The sequence below is a fragment of the Hemiscyllium ocellatum genome, chromosome 10 (genome assembly GCF_020745735.1).
Source record: "Hemiscyllium ocellatum isolate sHemOce1 chromosome 10, sHemOce1.pat.X.cur, whole genome shotgun sequence".
NCBI classification, from domain to species: domain Eukaryota; kingdom Metazoa; phylum Chordata; class Chondrichthyes; order Orectolobiformes; family Hemiscylliidae; genus Hemiscyllium; species Hemiscyllium ocellatum.
In genome coordinates, this window is record NC_083410.1 from 50,454,064 (window position 1) to 50,460,782 (window position 6,719).

General features: G+C 38.6%; 1 non-coding gene across 1 annotated transcript; it reads right to left on the reverse strand.

Moving 5' to 3' along the window:
- Nucleotides 1-412: 412 nt before the first annotated feature.
- Nucleotides 413-514, reverse strand: LOC132819949 (U6 spliceosomal RNA). The gene has a single exon (XR_009645163.1). It is a non-coding gene; the product is annotated as a U6 spliceosomal RNA (small nuclear RNA).
- Between the last annotated feature and the right edge of the window lie 6,205 nt (nt 515-6,719).

The window sequence follows — 6,719 nt, forward strand, 5'->3', positions numbered from 1 at the left end:
TTTTGCAGTGCAAACTCAGTGGTGCGACATGACTGGTGGAAGTTATGTTGAGGTAGACTGCAGATGATGTCAAGTATTTCTAGCAGGCTCATTTTAAACTGTGCTATGGGTGACAGCAGTGAGGGGACTAGCTGTGTGGCAGTATTGGGAAGAAAGCATTGGCATCCTGAGAGTGGACAGCAGCATTGTGCTCCTTGGTGTCACTGCCTCTTTCCAAGGATAGTACCTGAGCAATCTGAGCAATGTGTTGGAGGACAGATTGCTGGACTGCTGTGACAGCTTGCAAGCCTCATTGAGATATTTTCTAACTACCCTGTTACAGAGATGTTATGATACACTTCTGGAGCAGTTGGGACCTGAACTTAGATCTCCTGACTTAGAGAAAGTAACACTACCATTGCACCATACGGGTCCCTTTATGGAACATTTCACAAATTTGCATGTCATCCTTGCACAGAGGCCATGCAAACCTTCCCAGTATCACTACAATTTTAGTATAGGTGCTGCTGAGCTCTTCTCTGACACTGGCATCCACAGCTAGGATGGAAGAAATTTGCATTGATATGATAATAGCATAAATTTTATGCAGATAAGATAAAGTTATGAATGTTAAGAATGTGCTGTAATTGGTAAAAACAGGTGAGTGATGGAGGTGAGGTCCATTTATCAAAATATTGTGATAATGGATTGGAATCGTCAAATACAATTGGCATGTTTAATCCTCATTTCCAATATGTTTTTAGTTTTAGAAATGGACTCTTCAAAGACAAAATGATGGCAAGTATAAATTGAGTAGCTGTTTAGCAAAACATTTGATGTGGAATTATACAATATAACATCTAAAATATCAAAGAAACTTCAAAAAGATTGAATGATGATTTCTTGTGACTACAAAGATATTGAAGGATTGACAACCCCTTCTCAACAGCAAATTGTCCACTGTGTATTATATCCCAAACTACAGAGACATTTTGTGCTTTTTCCTTTGAAAATTCACAATCCCAACCTTTTCAACTCTACTGGAGTGTATTAGAGGGACTGAATGCATTCATGTACCAAACTGGGTTTGACTGTCAGTATTCTATGCCAATCACAATCAAAGAATCATCTCTAGTTCCTCTGCATTTCAGGTAAAGACTGTGACCCTTACTCTGAACTGACATTTTTTTTATTTCTTTCACCTTTAGACTCACTTTTTATTTCTAACCTTTGTGTATGTCTGTTGTATTGTTCATTCTTCATGCATTTAGTAATGAATGAAACCACTTTTTGTTCACTCAAGAAAGCCCCGTTTAACTGGCTACTTTTGGAATATAAATATCCTTGCTTCTGGAGAAAGAAATGCTCATGGGAAGGATCCATTTTAAAATGAACCTATTTGTGACCAACCAAGGTAGCAGGTGAATAATGAAGGAGAGCTTGTTAACGTTTGGGGTATCCTGAGTGGAATCATAATGAATTGAGAAACTTTGATTCAGATCCATACATAACAAATGAGAGATACCAGTTGTTTGGTTGGTGCGGTATGACATTTGAAGATACGTTCACTGCCCTTTTCCCTGGCATAACTCATTTTTACATTGCAGTTAGAAACCATCACTATTCAACATATGCTTCCCCTATAATAAACATAGGCTGGCTTTAAGTTGCTTAGGTTAAACTTGCTGTAGATTCACATCACTTTGCTTTCCTGCCTAGACATGTCACCACTCAACTGCACATTTTGGCCAATTTCTGCTTTAATTTAAATGAGCAATTAGTAGAAATGTAGATGCTGTCTATATTGGAAGCACTGGATGTTTGATTATGCATCACAATCCTGTTATTGGGAGTTGGTTAATTCTGTAGCCCATGTATTCAAATTGCTGGATTTCACCTTTCAGCCATTTTGTTTGGTATCCATTCATTCAATGCATGCTCCCATGTTTTTTCTTCAAAACACAATGCTACGTATCTCTGGACTAAACTGTATCTTCCAATTGTGTAATCTCACTGCTCATCTGCCAAGGTCACTCTTAAATATTTTGCAGTTTTTTTCTTATAATAAGCAAATCATCTTAATTTTGTGCAATCAGTAACTTTAGCAGAAAATGAAAATGGATGAATAGTTGAAAAAGAGAGTAATTAAACAGGTAGAGGAAAAAGGGGGTCAGTTAACTCAGTTGGTTGGACGGCTTGCTTATTGTGCTAACAGCATGGGTTCAAGGCCCATTGCGGCTCAGGTTAGCATAAAGGAATCTCCGTCTCAAACTCACCTCCTTCTCACCTAAGGCATAATGACTTATCGGTTAAACTCACCATCAGTTTTTTTCTCATGGATGAGAGAGAAGCTTTCTGGGACTGTGGCAACTTTACCTTTGGCTTTTCGAAAAAAATGAGACAAAATATTTCAGTGTCATAGAACTAAACAGCATGGAAACTGACCTTTCGTTCCAACTTGTCCATGCTGAGCAGGTACCTTAAATTTATCTATCCCATTTAGACAATAGACAATAGACAATAGGTGCAGGAGTAGGCCATTCTACCCTTCGAGTTTGACCTCATCTCTGTCCTAAATGGTCTACTCCGTGTTTTTAAGCTGTGTCCTCTGGTTCGGCACTCACCCATCAGCTGAAACACGTTTCCTGCCTCCAGAGTGTCCAATCCTTTAATAATCGTATATGTCTCAATCAGATCCCCTCTCAGTCTTCTAAACTCAAGGGTATACAAGCCCAGTCGCTCCAGTCTTTCCAGCGTAAGGTAGTCCCGCCATTCCAGGAATTGACCTCGTGAACCGACGCTGCATTCCCTCAATAGCCAGAATGTCATTCCTCAAATTTGGAGACCAGAACTACACACAGTACTCCAGGTGTGGTCTCACCAGGGCCCTTTACAGCTGCAGAAAAACCTCTTTGCTTCTATTTGGCAGCATTTGGCCCATATCCCTTTAACCCTTCCTATCCATGTGCCCATCCAGATGCTTTTTAAGTGTTGCAATTGTACCCACCTCCACTACCTCTTTTGTCAGTTTATTCCAATACACGCAACACCCTCTGCGTGAAAAATTTGTTCCTTAAAACCCTGTTAAATCTCACCCCTCTCACTTTAAGCCTACACCCTCTCATTTTGAACTCCCCTACCCTGGGAAAAAAACCTTGCCTATTCACCCTGTCCATGCCCTCATGATTTTATAAACCTCTATAACATCACCCCTCAGCCTCTGACCTTCCAGGGAGAAATAACTATCATTGGCAGAGCTTAAGGATGTAATTTTTTTTCTCTCCAAATTGTACAGTTCTGTTGTGCTGCCTCAGTCCTACCCTTCATCCAGTTGCTCTAACTGTCTCTCTGAACTTCACTATCTCTCATTATCACATGTGACCTGTTCTTCTTTGCTTGCACATGGTATCCACTTCTTGAACAGCAACTTTACCCAGTTACATTTGTTACTTGTCCTCAAATATTCATCTTCTTATTCTTGGTTAGATTTCTGCTTCTCAGTTCTGATCAGTGTCTCACTTCACTTTCTCTTTTGCATGTATTTTCATCCCTTTGCAAACCTACCAATCCTACATCTAGGCCCTTCATCCTACAGGACCATGCATCAGCACTCACGCTCTCACAAATTATCATCAGACTCATAGACATATGTTAACAGGAGAACATTATACTCACCTGTCAATTGCCCATATTGTTACTGTGGTTGAGAAAGTCATTTCACATTTGAAATGTCTAAATGTCACCATTAATATTCAGAGCATTTCCCATGTTATTTAAAAGGATGTTAAAAAACTTGGGAAAGGAAAATAAAAAGATACTAGTGGTAATTTACATACTCATGGTATGCTTTCAGGGGCACAGGTAACTCTTTGATCATTTGTGTTTGTTTCAGATCTTCAGCATCTTTTTTGTTTTATATGAGTGTTTGCCTTGAGTTTGACAATGATGTATATGTGGTCAAATAACCAGCCAGCCATCACTATCCAGCTTTACCCATGAATACAAAGCATTTTACCATTTATTTATGGCAGTTTGCAAAGGATTGGATATCCCTGCACCTTTTTATTTTGTCTTGCCCTGCATTTTATCTTTTTCAAAGCAATGCTTTTGTTTGTACATATTCGTGAATCTTGTAGTCTATTTAATTATATGCTATTTCATATTTGGTCTGAATGTTTTAAATTTTTTATTAATTATGTGTTTATTAAGTCAATCTCTCGGTCTCTTCTCGGACTGCTTTTGACTGTGCTTTCATTTCCCCACCCCTCCCCCACCCCCCGCTTCCCACATACACATAAACATTCACTCAATACTTGACATAGTCCATCTAATCAGGTGGTAAATGATTGACAGGCCTGATAGCGCCATATCTGAACATAACATATGTCTCAATCACGACAGCAACAAGCCCACAATGCTTTATACTTTGTCTGTGCAGTAGAAGGCTGGCAACCCTTTCTCACTCTCTGTGAGGCCCTTTGATAGCAGAAACCACTTTTGAAAAAGGCCTCCAGATGTAAGTGAGAAAAAGCTGCTAACATTCCAGGAACAAATTTCAACAGCCTGCACTTCATCCGTGTCACAAATGATTGTTCATTCATGCTGTATCCCAGCTATCTCCATTCTCAAGTGATGCCTCATGCGTTGAGGTAAGGGAGATAGACATCTAACACATTGAGTGGAGGAATATTCCAAGTCGGGTACTGTGCCATTGTGATACACCATCATTTAGGCCATGATGACCTGCTAATGAAGTCGGTTTTATGTTCTCACTCCTTCCAGCTGTCCATTATAATAACAGACATTTCTATTATTGATGGTGAGTGTTCAGTGTTGAATGACTGAAAATCTACAATTATGTGGTCTTTGCAGGCTGCGATAACCCAATTTTAAATGCAATAAAAGTAGGTTACAAAAACTCAAAGCTTTGACTTTGCTTTCATTATTTGGTTTGTTTAAAGTAAGAAGGCAACTGACACTTTTCTTTTGCTTCTGTTTCATTTCCCTGATTCTCAGACCTCACCAATTGTCCTGTTTAATTGGTGTTTGTTTTTCTATTAAAATTGAAAATAACAAACTTCAAAGAGTCAAAGTAAGCAAAGAATAGTGTTTGTTGCTGGCTATCTTCCAGGTCTTGATGCTCTTTTTAGCAGAATTACTGCCAACAAGCTGGCTCCTGGCCCAGGTCTCTACCATTTTTATGTGAATAACAACAAAAAAATGTGCAAATGATAATTTGAAAGACCAAAGGAATTAGCATGGCTTCAAATTATTTTATAAACATCTGTGTCTCCAGTAAAGACGAGGTTAAACATTGAAATGGAAAAAGGTAGGGCTTATTTTCAGATGAGAAGTTTTGAGCAACAGCCAAAAGATATTTGAGACTTTTTAAAATAGCTGAGTGCACTAATGTTATTTATGCTTCCATTTCTTTCAATGCCTGTGGCTTTTAACAACAGCAATAAGCAGGCCAAGAAGAAGGAGGAGTGAATTATCACTTTTAGTTGATACTTCAATGAAATATAACTGTATTTTCTGTTTGATATGAACAAAACGTTCCACAACTCCCTGATTAAACTTATTAGCCTTCTCCTAAAAGTCAGTTTGATTTATTAAAAGAATGATTTGAAAATGCTTTCTTGGGTTATAGAGATTTCATAATCCCTTACACGGGTCTGGTAAATCTCCACTTACTTCGATTTCAAACCAATTTATGTCTTTGAGAGTGACCCAGGGAATTAATGAGGTTCGTGCTGTCAGTTCTACAAATGCAAGGTCAAGTAAATCATTCTCTTCCCAACTAACTCTGGTTTACGCTACAGTTCTGACTCCAAGCTAAATGATAACAAACTCGCAGATGCCTTTGAAATATGGCATCACTGACACTCTCTGTCCATCTGCTGAGGCATATTTTAAGCTCTGCTTCTCTCCATGTTGTAAACTTTACTTTAATGGAGTCAGTAATTACTGATAAATGGAGTTTTGATGAAGTCATTGTACTGTAGGTTCAGTTTGTGCTGATCTGTGTGCTTTGAATGCTTCCCTCCCAAGCTCTAACTTAAAAAGACAGTATGCAGGACAGGCAGTAGGCCAAAGTTGCTGACTAATGTTGAACTTACACCATGTCTCCTGTAATTGCACTTTAACACAGATTTGCATACTTTCCTGGCTAAAAGGCTCAACTTTGCACTGTTGAATATAAGGGGGCCCAGTTATTAATGCATACAGAAAACCAGCTCTGCCAACTGAGCCAATCAAAATTTGGCCAGTTCTTGTTCATTGGGTCAGATCAAACTGGTAAATAGTGGTCAATATAGTTGATAATATAAATTGAAATGATAAATTCTTATCTTAAATAGGGGAAGCAGTATTAAGGATATAATTGCCCATTCTGGAGAAGCAATTAGCCCTTGTTGATTTAGTCCATACATTAAATTACCAACCTTATGGGTAAATGATTTCTGACATATAATATATTTGCAATTGAGGTCTCATCAGAATACAAAGACAAGTCAATGAACCAACACTATCTTCTGCAAGAAAACAAAAACAAAAATTGCTCAACAAATTCAGTAGGCCCAGCAGCATCTGTGGAGAGGAAACAGCGTAACTGTTTTGAGTCCAATGACCCTTCTTTGGAACTGTAACTTTTGCACTGTGAATGGTGCAATATGCCACAGACCAAGCAAGTATCTTTAAATATAGCATTGTGCTTCAGGGACCTCATGGGTTCTGTGTTC